Here is a 13,246-nt window from a genome sequence, read left to right as displayed (position 1 = left end):
TGTCCGGAGATATTTGCAGTTGAAGTTGGCGATTTTAATGTGGTTGTTGTTGTGTTTGTACCCACAAAAAAAATTGTGCATCACGTAGCCACGGTTATACCACACACCCGGACTTGGCACGGCGTAGCCCAGGGTTATTTTTTATAAGCGCGGCCGAAGGCCGCCAACGCAAAAAGGTGCTCTGCGCAAAAATACTATGGATCCCACCCCCGGTTTCGGAGGGACCCCCCGGTCTTTTTTCGGTTTTTCATTAATATCTTTTGAACGGGTAAAAAAAGTTAACTTCCGCTTCTTTTGATACCTCACTCGAAAATCTTGGCCCAACTTTAGGGTGGGTACCGTAAACTGCACTACTACCCTAGTTTTAAGTTGGGAATCATGTTGATCTAGACGTGAATACGCGTCTCTTGATACCTCACCCGAAAATTTTGGCCCAAACTTCGGTGGGTACCGTAAACTGCACTATTACCGTAACTAGTTTTCTCAATATCTCGATCCATGCGTCACCTAGCGGATTTTTTTTATAAAATACTGCATTGTCACCGGGTTCTGACTTATGGCCCAAGCTTCATATCTCTAGTTCATCGGGAAGTTACTCGAAAATCGATCGCAAGATTCGCCCCGTTTTTAAAGGATTTGCAGTTATCTTGACTAGCGCGCCACCTAGCGGAACTTTGTTTCCTATAAGTTGTATTGTCACCAGGCCTCTAACTAAGTGCGAAGTTTCAAGTCTCTAGGTAACCTGGAAGTTAGTTAAAAATGTATTGAGAGATTCCCAAATTAAATTTTGTTTTCTTACTATCTAAATCCGCGTGCAACCTAGCGAATTTTTTTGAATCAAATGTTGCATTGTCAGCGGGTCCTGACCCACAGCCCAAGTTTCAAGTCTCTAGCTCACCGGAAAGTTACTGAAAAATCGATCGCAAGATTCCCCTCGTTTTTCAGGGATTTGTAGTTATCTCAATTAGCACGCCACCTAGCGGAACGTTGTTTTCTGTAAATTGTATTGTCAACGGGTCTCGAACTATGTGCTAAGTTGCAAGTCTATAGGTGACAGGGAAGTTAGTTAAAAATGGATTGAACGATTCCCAAATTAAAATTAATTTTCCTAATATCTCGATACATGCGCCACCTAGCGAAATTTTTTTGATAAAATATTGCATTATCATCAGGTTCTGATTAACGGCTCAAGCTTCATATCTCCAACTCATCGGGAAGTTAGTCATAAATCGATTGCAAGATTCCTGTCGTTTTTTCAAGGATTTGTAGTTATCTCAATTAGCACGCCACCTAGCTGAACTTTGTTTTCCACAAATTGTATTATCACCGGGTCTCGAACTATGTGCTAAGTTACAAGTCCCTTGGTAGCCGGGAAGTTAGCTAAAAATGGATTCAAAAATTCCTAAATTAAAATTAATTTTCCTAATATCTCGACCCGTGCGCCACCTAGCCGAATTTTTTTATAAAATATTGCATTGTCACCGGGTTCTGATTTACGACTCCGGGTTCTGATTACGACTCAAGTTTCAGCGGGTCCTGACCCACGGCCCAAGTTTCAAGTCTCTAGCTCACCGGGAAGTTACTCAAAAATCGATTGCAAGAATCTCCTCGTTTTTCAAGGATCTGTAGTTATCTCACTTAGCGCGCCACCTAGCGGAATGTTGTTTTCTGTAAATTGTATTGTCGCCAGGTCTCGAACTATGTGCTAATTTGCAAGTCTCTAGGTGACATGGATGTTAGTTAAAAATGGATTGAAAGATTCCCAAATTAAAATTAATTTTCCTAATACCTCGATCCATGCGCCACCTAGCGAAATTTTTCGTATCAAATATTGCATTGTCACCGAGTTCTGACTCACTGCCCAAGTTTCAAGTCTCTAGTTCACCGGGAAATTACTTAAAATCGATAGCAAGATTCCCCGCTTTTTTTCAGGGATTTTCGTTTATCTCGATTCGTCTGCCACCTGGCGGCATTTTGTTTTCCACGAATTGTAGTGCCATTGACTCGCAAACTATGTGCTAAGTTTCAAGTCTCTGGATCACCGAGAAGTTAATTGAAAGTCGATCGCAAAATTTCCATTTTAAAATTAATTTTCTGTATATCTCGATCCGTGCGCCACACAGCGGATTTTTGTTTTTCACTTGCATTGTAATGTCTGCCAGATCTGAACTATGTTCTAAGTATCAAGTGTCTAGCTCGATGGGAAGTTACCGAAAAAGACTTTTCCGTGGGTCAAAAATTCGTATGGAAATGAGGGGACAAACATGAAAGGGACTTAATATAAAGGTAATAATAATAAAAAATTATCACGTGGCACATTTGTTAAAGCATTTGTTAATGATTAAAAAAAAAAACAAATTTTTAATTAATAAACAATTTCAATTAAGTAGATGGAATTGCTTAAAATCTAGAAATTGTTTAGCAAATATCTTAACATTTAACCAACAAATAACTTCGAGCGATTAACGAGCTACACGATGTGCTCAACTGTAGGGAAACTTAAGCTGTAGTAGTAAGTGCGAATACAACCAAAATTGCTTTGTAATGGTATAAAAAGTTCATATCTTTCAGTCTTACTTCGCAAAAAGACTGTTGAGTCAAAAATATTAATGTTACAGTTTTGTGTGTGTAGAAAAGCTGTAAGTGAAGGAGTTGGAGGCCTACATGTTTTTAAGCCGACTGCAAAAGGCAGCTTCAAGGCGCGTGAATTTTTAAACTCCGCTGAGCAGAGCTCATAGCGTATATTAATTTTGTTGGCATAACGGTACCCCGTAACGACATAAACTAATCGAGATAGATATATACTTCTGTATATCAAAATGATCTGGGCGAAAAAAGAAATTTATTTAGCCATGTCTCTCTGTCTTCAGTAAATTTTGAAGTATCTTAATGATGGGCACTTATCTCATATCGCTATTTGAAATGAACAAAATCGGACTTTAACCACCCCACTTTTTCGATATCGAAAATTTCAAAAAACCGAAAAACTGCGATAATTCATTACCAAAGACGGATAAAGCGATGAAACTTGGTAGGCAGGTTGACCTTATGACGCAAAACAGAAAATAAGTAAAATTTTGGACAATGGGCGTGGCACCGCCCACTTTTAAAAGAAGGTAATATTAAAAGTTTTGCAAGCCGAAGATTGTTTTATCTAGAAATACGGCCGAAGGCACAATAAAATCATTGGTCAAGGGAGACCTCTTTTAAGAAAAATAAAATTTTTAATTTTTTTTGATATGAATTTTGCCGAGACTTGGACGTAGAATCTTGTTGCGGTAGGCGAAGAAACGAAAACGGTATACAAAATTTATTTAAATTGAACAGCCTTTTAATACGAGCATATAAGGCAAACCAGCAAAGAAGCCAATATATTAAGTGCCCTTCTTGAAGACACTGTTAGAAAGCAATCAATAATTTTATTTAAATAACTGCATTAGAAATTCTTTTATCAAACACTTATGCATTAAAATATCGATAATTAAATACCCATGTAAGTAATTCATTCCAACACGATTTAATCGATTCGAAATCTGTTGACATAAAGACGATTTAAAATTTATAAACATATTTGAGTGTCAGAGTGAGTGTGCTTAAGAACACAAAAACAATGTAATGATATTGTAATTACGAGGAAAACTCCACATGTGCATATGTATTTAAGTGTTAAGCGCTAACGATTTTACTGATATCGTATAGTATATATAGAAAAATACACAACACGCCGACTTGTCACCACTGCCGTTGTACTTTAATGTGTCGAGTGCATTTGTTGTTGATTGACGTGAGCTGACATGTTGCCGTTGTATGTTCACTTCCACAAATGTCAGTTGTAGGTTTAAGTCGCGCACTTTTTTGCATACCAAATGAATTGCGACGTGAGAAATGTTTCATTTTTAGCATAATGAATGGGTGAAAAAACAGAAATTAGAAGAAAAATGCATAAGAAATGATGCGCAATAGACTGGAACGTTTTTCATACCAAATAAAAAGTTGTTTAGTTATTTTGATACTTGAAAATATAGCTGATATTGTCTCTCACGTTTGTTTTTAGAAGGAATTATAAAACTTCACAAGATACAAGAAAATTGCTTAGTCATAAAAGGGGCGGTGCCACGCCCATTTTTTTTTAATTTGAAGTTTTTCCTATTTATTGTTATAAATCCACTTGAGAAATGGAATACCATTGATATAATGCTCTTTTTTGCAAAGATATAGCTTATTTTATTCGTCAACGACCCTTTTAAAAATCTTTTATAAAAAAGTGGGCGTGGTCCTTAACCTATTTCGTTAATTTTTCTTCAAAGCTTTCCCTATTGTAAAGGCAACCTCTTTGCCGAATTTTGTTACGATATATTTAACGGTTTTTGATTTATGATTAATAATATTTGTAAAATTGATTTTATCACAAGTTTGTATTGAGAGGATCTAGGAAAATATTTGTTTTATTTTTATCTTTTTTTTCTTGATACCACCAAATACAGCCAAGTTGCTTTTTAAACTCAGCTGTACTTGTACAAAGGGTATTATAACTTTGATTGGATAACGGTTGGTTGAACAGGTATACAGGAATCGAGATAGATATAGACTTTCATTTATCAAAATCATCAGTATCGAAAAAAAATTTTATTGAGCCATGACCGTCTGTCCCTCTGTCCATTAACACGATAACTTGCGTAAATATTGAGATATCTTCACAAAATTTAATATACGAGTATATCTGGTCGAAGCATAAATTGGTATTGAAAATGACCGAAATCGGATGATAACCACGCCCACTTTTTTATATATAACATTAGGGAAAACACAAAACCATTATTTTATAAAATTGTACTAAAAAAATTAAAGGGAAAACACAAAACCATTATTTTATAAAATTGTACTAAAAAAATTAACATCAAAATTGCCGGTGCACCGATAATACTGCAAAACAATTGAGTCCAACATCGCTTTTATTTACATTCGAAAAGAGCAAAACCAATACGGTTTTATGACACCAACTTAAATCAATATTGGTTTGTAATTCCGACAAAACGCAAAACCGACATGGATTCCATGACAGCCCTGAATAATTTTGAACTGTTTTGTTTTTGGGTGTTTGAGCTTGAGGAATTTATTATTTAATTTTTTTATTTACAATAACCTTTTTCCAAGGGAAGGGTAACGAAAAAAAGGAGGCTATTTAAGTTCTTCTGTTTTGGAGAGGTTTTCAACTAGAAAGTTTTTTTCAAAAACATTTTTTAAGGGTGGACTAGCGAAAACAAGGATGGGCTACCCCTGGCAAACACATCACACAGTTTTTATTGAAAAAATTCGTATTTCAGGGCGCCAGCCTCACACCACCTTTATATAAGCTTCACAACAAAAAATTTTACCTATACGCACCGGTAGAGGTTGTTTCAGATAGTACGGATACCTTTTTTGTTAACTTGTATGCAGTTTAAAAAAGTTTGTATGTTTTCTTTACTAGCGTTTGAGGAAATATTGTACTTAAGTCCCTTTCGCTCATTTCCATGCTCCTATATTTATTGAAAAAACATACATATACATATACTGGTACGGACTCAGTTCCTGACTTTACTTTGCTTTACATAGACTTTAAATTTTTCCTCTTCTTTAATAGAGACGAATGTTTACACATGCAAGTAAGTATTGTGTGTTAGCAACTTAAGCACTTTTTTGTATTCTCTTTTAACTATCCCATTGAAAGCATAATCAACTCTCGATTGTCCTGCTTTGCATGATCGCATGAATTCACATGAATGTTACAGTGAAAGAAGATTAAAATATCACCATATGAAGGAATTCGGTGGAGACAAACATCGGGGCATGTGTATGGGCGTATCATGACAAGAAGTGAGAAAATATTTAACACTGATTCAGATACTTCGTGAAAATTTTAAAAATGGATATAACATTTTTTTCAACACTCTCGAAATAAAGCGAAAATCTCTGTTTAAGAAGTTGCACGACATACACAAATGTGTCTTGTCTTGAACTTGGCTTGATTCCGATTGGCTCAAAAATATGCTCCCCGCTAAATTTTCACCACAAAACATGTAAGTTCTGGCGATGCGGAACATTATGTACCCAGCTGTGAGGTTTCACATATAATTAGGTTACGTTTAAAAAGTAATTTGATGAATGATATGACTGAATGATAAGAAAGTTGATATATGTACATATATGTATATATATCTTTATATATACGCATATGTATACTGGTAACACTATGGACTCATTCAGTGTATGTGGGTTCTTCATGGACAGGCCAGTTCCACCTAACCCAACCTGGCATATGTATACCACTTATACATATGCAAATAGCGTTTTCCACAAGAAGTTTTCAAATGGTTTTTATAATAAAAACGGTCTTTGTCCAACATGTGGAATAAAAATGTGTTGCGGAGAGATTTATTTATTTATTTATTTACTATACCTGTAACATAGTTTTGTACCATTAATATATAGCAAATTTTGTTACGATAAAACCTATATATAACTTTCTTTCTTCAAATGTGGGCATGGTCGTCAACCAGTTTTGCTCAGAACAATACTTCTGCCAAGTTGTCAACAATTTTTTAAACCTTTTAGTATCCTCCTACTAACCATGATATCTTCAATGGATTTTAATCTACAGCTTTCGAAAACTTAAAATTTTATTTTTCTAAACGTAGGCGGTGCCACGATCATTTTTAAAAAGGTTACCAAATTTCGGTTTTCGTCCACGTGTGAAGTTTCACCAATTTATCTCTAGTTGGTAGTCAATAATAGCGTTTTTTCTAATTTTCGATATCGAAACCACATCCGTCGATTTTCGATACCAATCAATTCTGGGTTCATATAATTCAGTATCCCAATATCGTAAAGATAAATAAATTTTAACAAATTTTTGATATTAACGGGAGGACTTGACAGAATCAAAAATCTTTTCCGTAGTTGATAATTTATATCCAAAGGGAAGGGTTTATCTCAAATCAAAGTTATAATGCCCTTGTGTACAAGTACACGCTGGGTATAGATATTAAATGATAGCCACTTTAGTGTGCGCCTTAAGGAAAACGCTTAGCATATATTCATAGCAAATTCACACTCTTCCTTTCACGATTAAACTCTCCCGAAGAGAGAAAACACATATGTATGTACATAAATACATTTGTATGTAATTTAATCTTCTCAATGTCCTTTGGTATCATTACTAGCATTTGAATATTGTCATCAAGGCTTACCATACCAGCTGATGCTCTTTATTTTCACTAAATATGAATGTAAGTAAATTTATTTAGTTAAACGAAGGACCTTGAAGTGTGAAAACCACATCAGCTAATTGCTTAGTAAATTTGCATTTAAATACATGTCCCATCTTTTTTAAATGGGTTTATTTAGCTTGACTCTGTGTAGCGGCCGCCCGGCATAAGTAACTTCCCGATAAGCTACAAGCTTGAAACTTGGAATATAGTTCAGAACCCGAAGACATTTCAATAATAAGAAAAAATATCCGATAGTTGGCGCATGGATCGAAATATTTAAAAAAAATCATATTTGTGGTCCGATTTGACTCATATTGGGAACACATCAAATAGAAGTACTTTGGAGTTCGAGGAGGGACAAGCATACGTGGCGCTGAGTCGAGTAAAGTCTTTGGAAAGATTATGTATTGAGGACTTAAGATTGTAACAAATTGTCAGGAAAGAGTCCTTGTAATAATGAGTCACTAAATGACTAAATAGAATGAGAAATAATAGGCAATTAAATAAAAGGGTTGCGCGCGCGAAATTTCTAAAAAGGCGTAGCATAACCTGATTAAGGTTCAGTTGGTCTTACTTATGCCTATTAATAGAAATTTGACGCGACCAGCGCTTTTATTTAATTGTCTAATCAACGTCCTCGATTGATGAGGAGTGTGATGACTAGCACCTAGGAGCTACCTAATTATTTTCTAGGTTTTAGTATTATTATTACTTAATGCAATTATTGTTTTCAATAAAACCGTTTAACTTAAAACATTTTTTTAATTATTTTATTTCTTTATTGTTTTCTTTCAATTTCTAAAAAATTCACTTCATTTGTTTTTACTTTTATTTGTATATTGATGAGAGAAGCACGGCCTTAATCTCCTCAAAGATACATTTAAAGGTATTGTAATTTTGGAGAATTCCGGCTATTTTTAACCTTCTTCTAACGTTTGAATCGCTGAACTGTCGAATAAATAACTCCAGTATTCTGTATTGCAAAACTGTCTTTGTTAGACTACTTTGGGAGTAGTACAATTATACCTCACAACTATACTTCATTACGCAACTAATAGCGTGTTTAAATCAAACTGATTACCTAATTATTCCTCAGATATCGCTGCTTTTATACTCTCTGTTGCCTCGTCCGCATACTTCTTCTATGATCCAGTTGTTTCGAGAACAGTTGTATCTCATGTTTGGTTACCAGCTATATACAAGTATATTTGTAGTTTCCGTTTTTATTATAGCCATATGCGTGTGTATGTGTGAGTTACTATTTCGGCTGATGACTACATCTGTGTGTGTGAGATATCTCTTCGTTGCCTTGTACATAAGTATTGCTAGCTTTAATGTGCACATATACATAAGAGTGGCTGCTCCATGTTGTCGTTGTTGCGTGATTATTTACAAACAGCCTAGTTATGTTAACATTCGCATTAGGATTTACCACATGATCATCAAAATCCAATCAAATTTGCTGGGTATTATCATCTCCATTATATGGCTATCATATTTAAGAGGATTAAGGTGGCACTTAATTTACACTCTCAATTTTTACTGGGAAATATATAAATACAAATTTCTGCCTTTGGTTTGAGTAATTAAAATAAAAATTTACAGGAAACGCTTGCAGCTTGTAGGCATAGCGTTACCAAACCTGCGGCACATGACCATAAAGCAATTGTTTGCTTATAAGTAGCAGAAAAGACATTAAGACAAAATATCGCTTAACATAGCTGAAACATCAAATAATTTTAGGCCGTTTTAAAAAATTATTTCTTCTTAGCGAATGGTCCTAAACCATGCCATGCAATAAATCAACCAACCCTATTCATTCAGTAACTCAATGAATTACTTGCTGTTTCGTTTAAAATAACTTTCGCTACCAGCACCTCATGACAAATTACCACAGCAGGCGTTCCCTTTTTTTGACTTGTTGTGAATGTAATAGCTTATTCCTTCCATTACTTACTTTCGATAGTTTGCTTTACTATGTTCTATATTTTTTAAAGTATTTGAGCAACAATGTCATAACATTGGCACTTTACCAAAAATCAAGCGTGAAAAATTCGATTCCTTAGAAGTTTTCAATGAAAAATGTTAACGCTGAAATTTATTCCAAGTAAACGTGTACAAGACTTATTACGGATGTTGCGTTAGCATTAGCAAACGAAGTGCTTTCACAATAAACTTAGCACAGAGTGGGTTGCGAGTCAATTTCGAACCTAAATACGTACAAACTTCCTGTTCCATGATTTTCGCAAAAGGCGTACCTAAAAGAAGTATTGTGACGAATATTAGTGACACTAAGTGATCCTCACATCACTAGTCTGATACTAAGTAAATGAAGCCACAACAACAATAAAGCAGGCAGTCACTTGTATCTACATAAACGAATCAATCATTATGTGTACACATATGTACGTACACGCAGCTGAGAGAAAACGCACAAACACATGCATATATCTTATCTGAGATGCGCCAGTACACTCACACAAGCACGCGCATATGAGAGCCTTAAACGTAGTTATAGTTGGTAATTTTATAGCTGCTAACTAACTAGTAAATTCTAGAATAGAACCGCCTAGAAATATGTCAACGAGGAAACAAAACACTATAAAAGCAGCAACAGTTGAGGCACGAGAATCAGTTTGGTTTAAGCAAGCTATTGGTTGCAAAGTATAAGTGTTATTGTGAAGTACTTTAGTAAAGGCCATTTTTGCATTATTCAATACTAGCAGACCTGGCAGACGTTGTTCTGCCCTAAATTTGGCCTATCTGCATTTTTTAATAAGATTTTTCCGTCTAACTCTGCCCTCCCCCACCCCTCTTCACTTTTTTCTGATCCTTTTATTCACTCCTCCTTCCGTCTTTTTAGCTTCATCTATCTCCATATTCGTCTCTTTCTATTTTTTTTCAGTGTCCTTCTACTTCTCTCTTTTCTCTTCTCTCACCTTCTTCTCATTCATCTTCATCCTTTATTGCCTGTCCCAGAGGGTGGTATGTATTTTCTTCCAGTCCCAGTCCCAGTTCCACTGCGAGTCTCAGTCCCGGTCCTAGTTCTAATCCCAGTCTCATTCCGTCTCTAGTTAACTTCCCGGAAAAAAGGATCGTAAATACTAATATAGGCAAATTTATATACCAAATTTTCAAATTTTGAATTTTTTCTAAAAAAAAATCATAACTCAAGAATGGCTAAACCGATTTGGGATTTCAAAATCAACTAACCATCATCTCTCCTTCCTGTATCATTCCTAAAAATTTCATAGCAATCTTTCTATCCGTTCTCGAATTATGGAGTGACAGTCAAAATGTACACTTCTTTTTATATATATAGATTGGAGTTATTTATTCAACAGTTTAGCGATTGGAACTTAGCAGAAGGTTGCAAATAAGCGGATTGCAGTAAATTCGTTACAGTATGTAAAAGTAACAGCCCTGTCGAAAAAATAGGAAACACTCACGGAAACCGAATGATCGTATTCACTTCCGAAACTGGTGGTACTCGAATGCATGGATGGGTATTTGGCAACGATCAGAAAAATAGCAGTAGCAATTATTAGATGTTTTTTATGTTTTATATCTATATACATATACACTTAAACTTTATATGAACTGCCAAGTGCATAACTTTATCTACACTTATAAAATTTTTGCGCAGGAAATGTGTACTGCTAAATTTCAGTGTGCGTTATACTCACTTAAATATGTCTCTCCATTTTACCACTACACTTTTCTCCACTTCTATGACGAAAAGTGTGTGTATCAACGATTCATTGCATATGATTCAGCTATAGGTTTTACGCTATGACCAACAGAGGTCACCAGCACACTTCATCTACATCATGGCGGCATAATTTATACCGAATACATACATATTTATGAAAACTAAACGCACACGGCATCCTCATAGGAACCATTGGATCTATAAAATTTTACAACCGCTGTATATCTGTTTCATATATATACACATTAGGGTGGTACTTACATATCATACTACGGATTTTTTGCAGAGTCACCCTTAAAACGATATTACCAACGTCATTTTGGTTCCGTCTGGATATGGTTAAGAGGTGTCCCTCACAGGGATCAAAGTTAAGATTTCGCTATGCACACTCAAAAAATTTCACTTTGATTTTTTGTTTTCTTATAGCCAACATTCACATACATATTTTTGATACGATTGAAAAAGGTTATGACGTGTTGTACAGGGGTTTTAGTTCAGATTATCCTGTTAAAAAACAATATATATAAATATGAACTTTAATAAGACACACCTTAACCGTTTTAAATCGGGACCATATATTTTAAATTTCTGACCTTGGTATTATCGTTCGCTAACTTTATATATAAGGACCACCCTAAAACAATATGTTTATACTTCGTAACATTATTTTATTCAAACGTGTTCTGTGAAGTGATAAAATGAAAATGAATTTTCATACTTTTGAACAAAATTTAATAAAAGTTTTTTATATTATTTTACCACTACACAGAACGTGAATTGCCGCCCAGGGTCATTCAAAAGTTTATAAAGTGAAACATTTTGCATATATCATATAAATTATCAGAATAATACTTGTTTGTCGGTTCAATGATTTTATTTTATTATCCTAGAATTTAATTACCACTACTATTGCATACTCGGAAACTGAAATTTAAGTGAACGTTTTGAGTTTGATGGAAAGTTTTTAGTTTGTAAAAGCAACTTTCAAAACATTGCGGCTTTTCGTAAACTTTTGTATAAGTTGCAATAGTCGACCTTCACGCAGATGTACGACATATAAATATACAAGGAAATATATATATTTTTGCAAAGTTATGTATAAAATTAGTTATATACATACATTCTCGCTTTAGTTCCAATATTTTATTTACACACTGCATAACGAGCATTTTGTTAAATGTGTGCAAACAAATGCATAAAACAAAAGGAAAATCGAATGCAACAAAAATTATTTGCACGAAACCACAAAACTGTACAAATAGTTTTCTGGAAATATTGTATTGCACATAAAAGCGGAGCGATATAAATTTCATATATAAACATTGGCGGTTCGGTTAAGAGGGGTATTTTAGGGTTTGAGGTACGTTGGAAAAAAAAAAACAAGGAAGGAAAGCTAAGTTCGGGTGTAACCGAACATTACATATTCAGTTGCCAAATTACAGCTTGCAAAACTTTTAAATTACCTTCTTTTATGGGCGGTGGGTCACGCCCAAAATTTTTGTCCAAAATTTTACTAATTTTCTATTCTGCATCATAAGGTCAATCCATCCACCAAGTTCCATCGCTTTATCCGTCTTTGGTAATGAATTATCGCACTTTTTCGGTTTTTCGAAATTTTCGATATCGAAAAAGTGGGTGTGGCTATAGTCCGATTTCGTTAATTTTTTACTTTACGTAATCCTGTCATCTTCAAGGCAGTTGAGTTTTCACTAAGAAGTTTACCAAATCACAGCCGAAGGGTGACCGCCCTTAGAAAAACTTTTTTCAATTGAAAATCTTTTTTCTTAATTCTTGATGTTTCTTTACCCTGGACTTGAACCGGCAATCTTCGGTGTGATGGGCGGTGCACGGTACCAACACACTACTGTGGCTGTCTATGCGAAATTGTCGAAACTGTCCAGGAGTTGTCGCAAAATAATACCTTTAATAATCCTGAAGTGATGCTTAAATATTCTCCAACTGGTCTCAAAACAGTCTTAAAATGATTTCGTTGAATAATAGTCCTGAAGTGATCCTATAACAGTTCTAAAATTGTTTCCCAATAGTCTTGAACAAAATCTTAAAATAATACTGAATTGGTCCTGAAACTATTTCAAAATGGTAATTAAGTCTCGAAATAATTTAGAAAATAATACAGAAGAGAAATATACGAGAAGAAAATAATACGAATTAAATTATCACGAAGTCATACTGAAATTTTTTCAATTTGGTACCAAAATGATTTCCAAATAACACAGAAGCGATCTTCAAATTTCCTCTAAATTGCGTCTAAATACTTTCGATC

The 13,246-nt window shown here is 34.7% G+C and overlaps 1 protein-coding gene across 1 annotated transcript in view; it reads right to left on the bottom strand.

Annotated features, from left to right (window-relative positions):
• Nucleotides 1-13,246, bottom strand: part of Dh31-R (Diuretic hormone 31 Receptor) — a 460,651-nt gene that overhangs the window by 200,236 nt on the left and 247,169 nt on the right. The window lies entirely within an intron of this gene.

The sequence above is a fragment of the Eurosta solidaginis genome, chromosome 3 (genome assembly GCF_040869045.1).
Source record: "Eurosta solidaginis isolate ZX-2024a chromosome 3, ASM4086904v1, whole genome shotgun sequence".
Classification (NCBI taxonomy): domain Eukaryota; kingdom Metazoa; phylum Arthropoda; class Insecta; order Diptera; family Tephritidae; genus Eurosta; species Eurosta solidaginis.
This window is presented reverse-complemented; position numbering and strand designations above follow the sequence as displayed.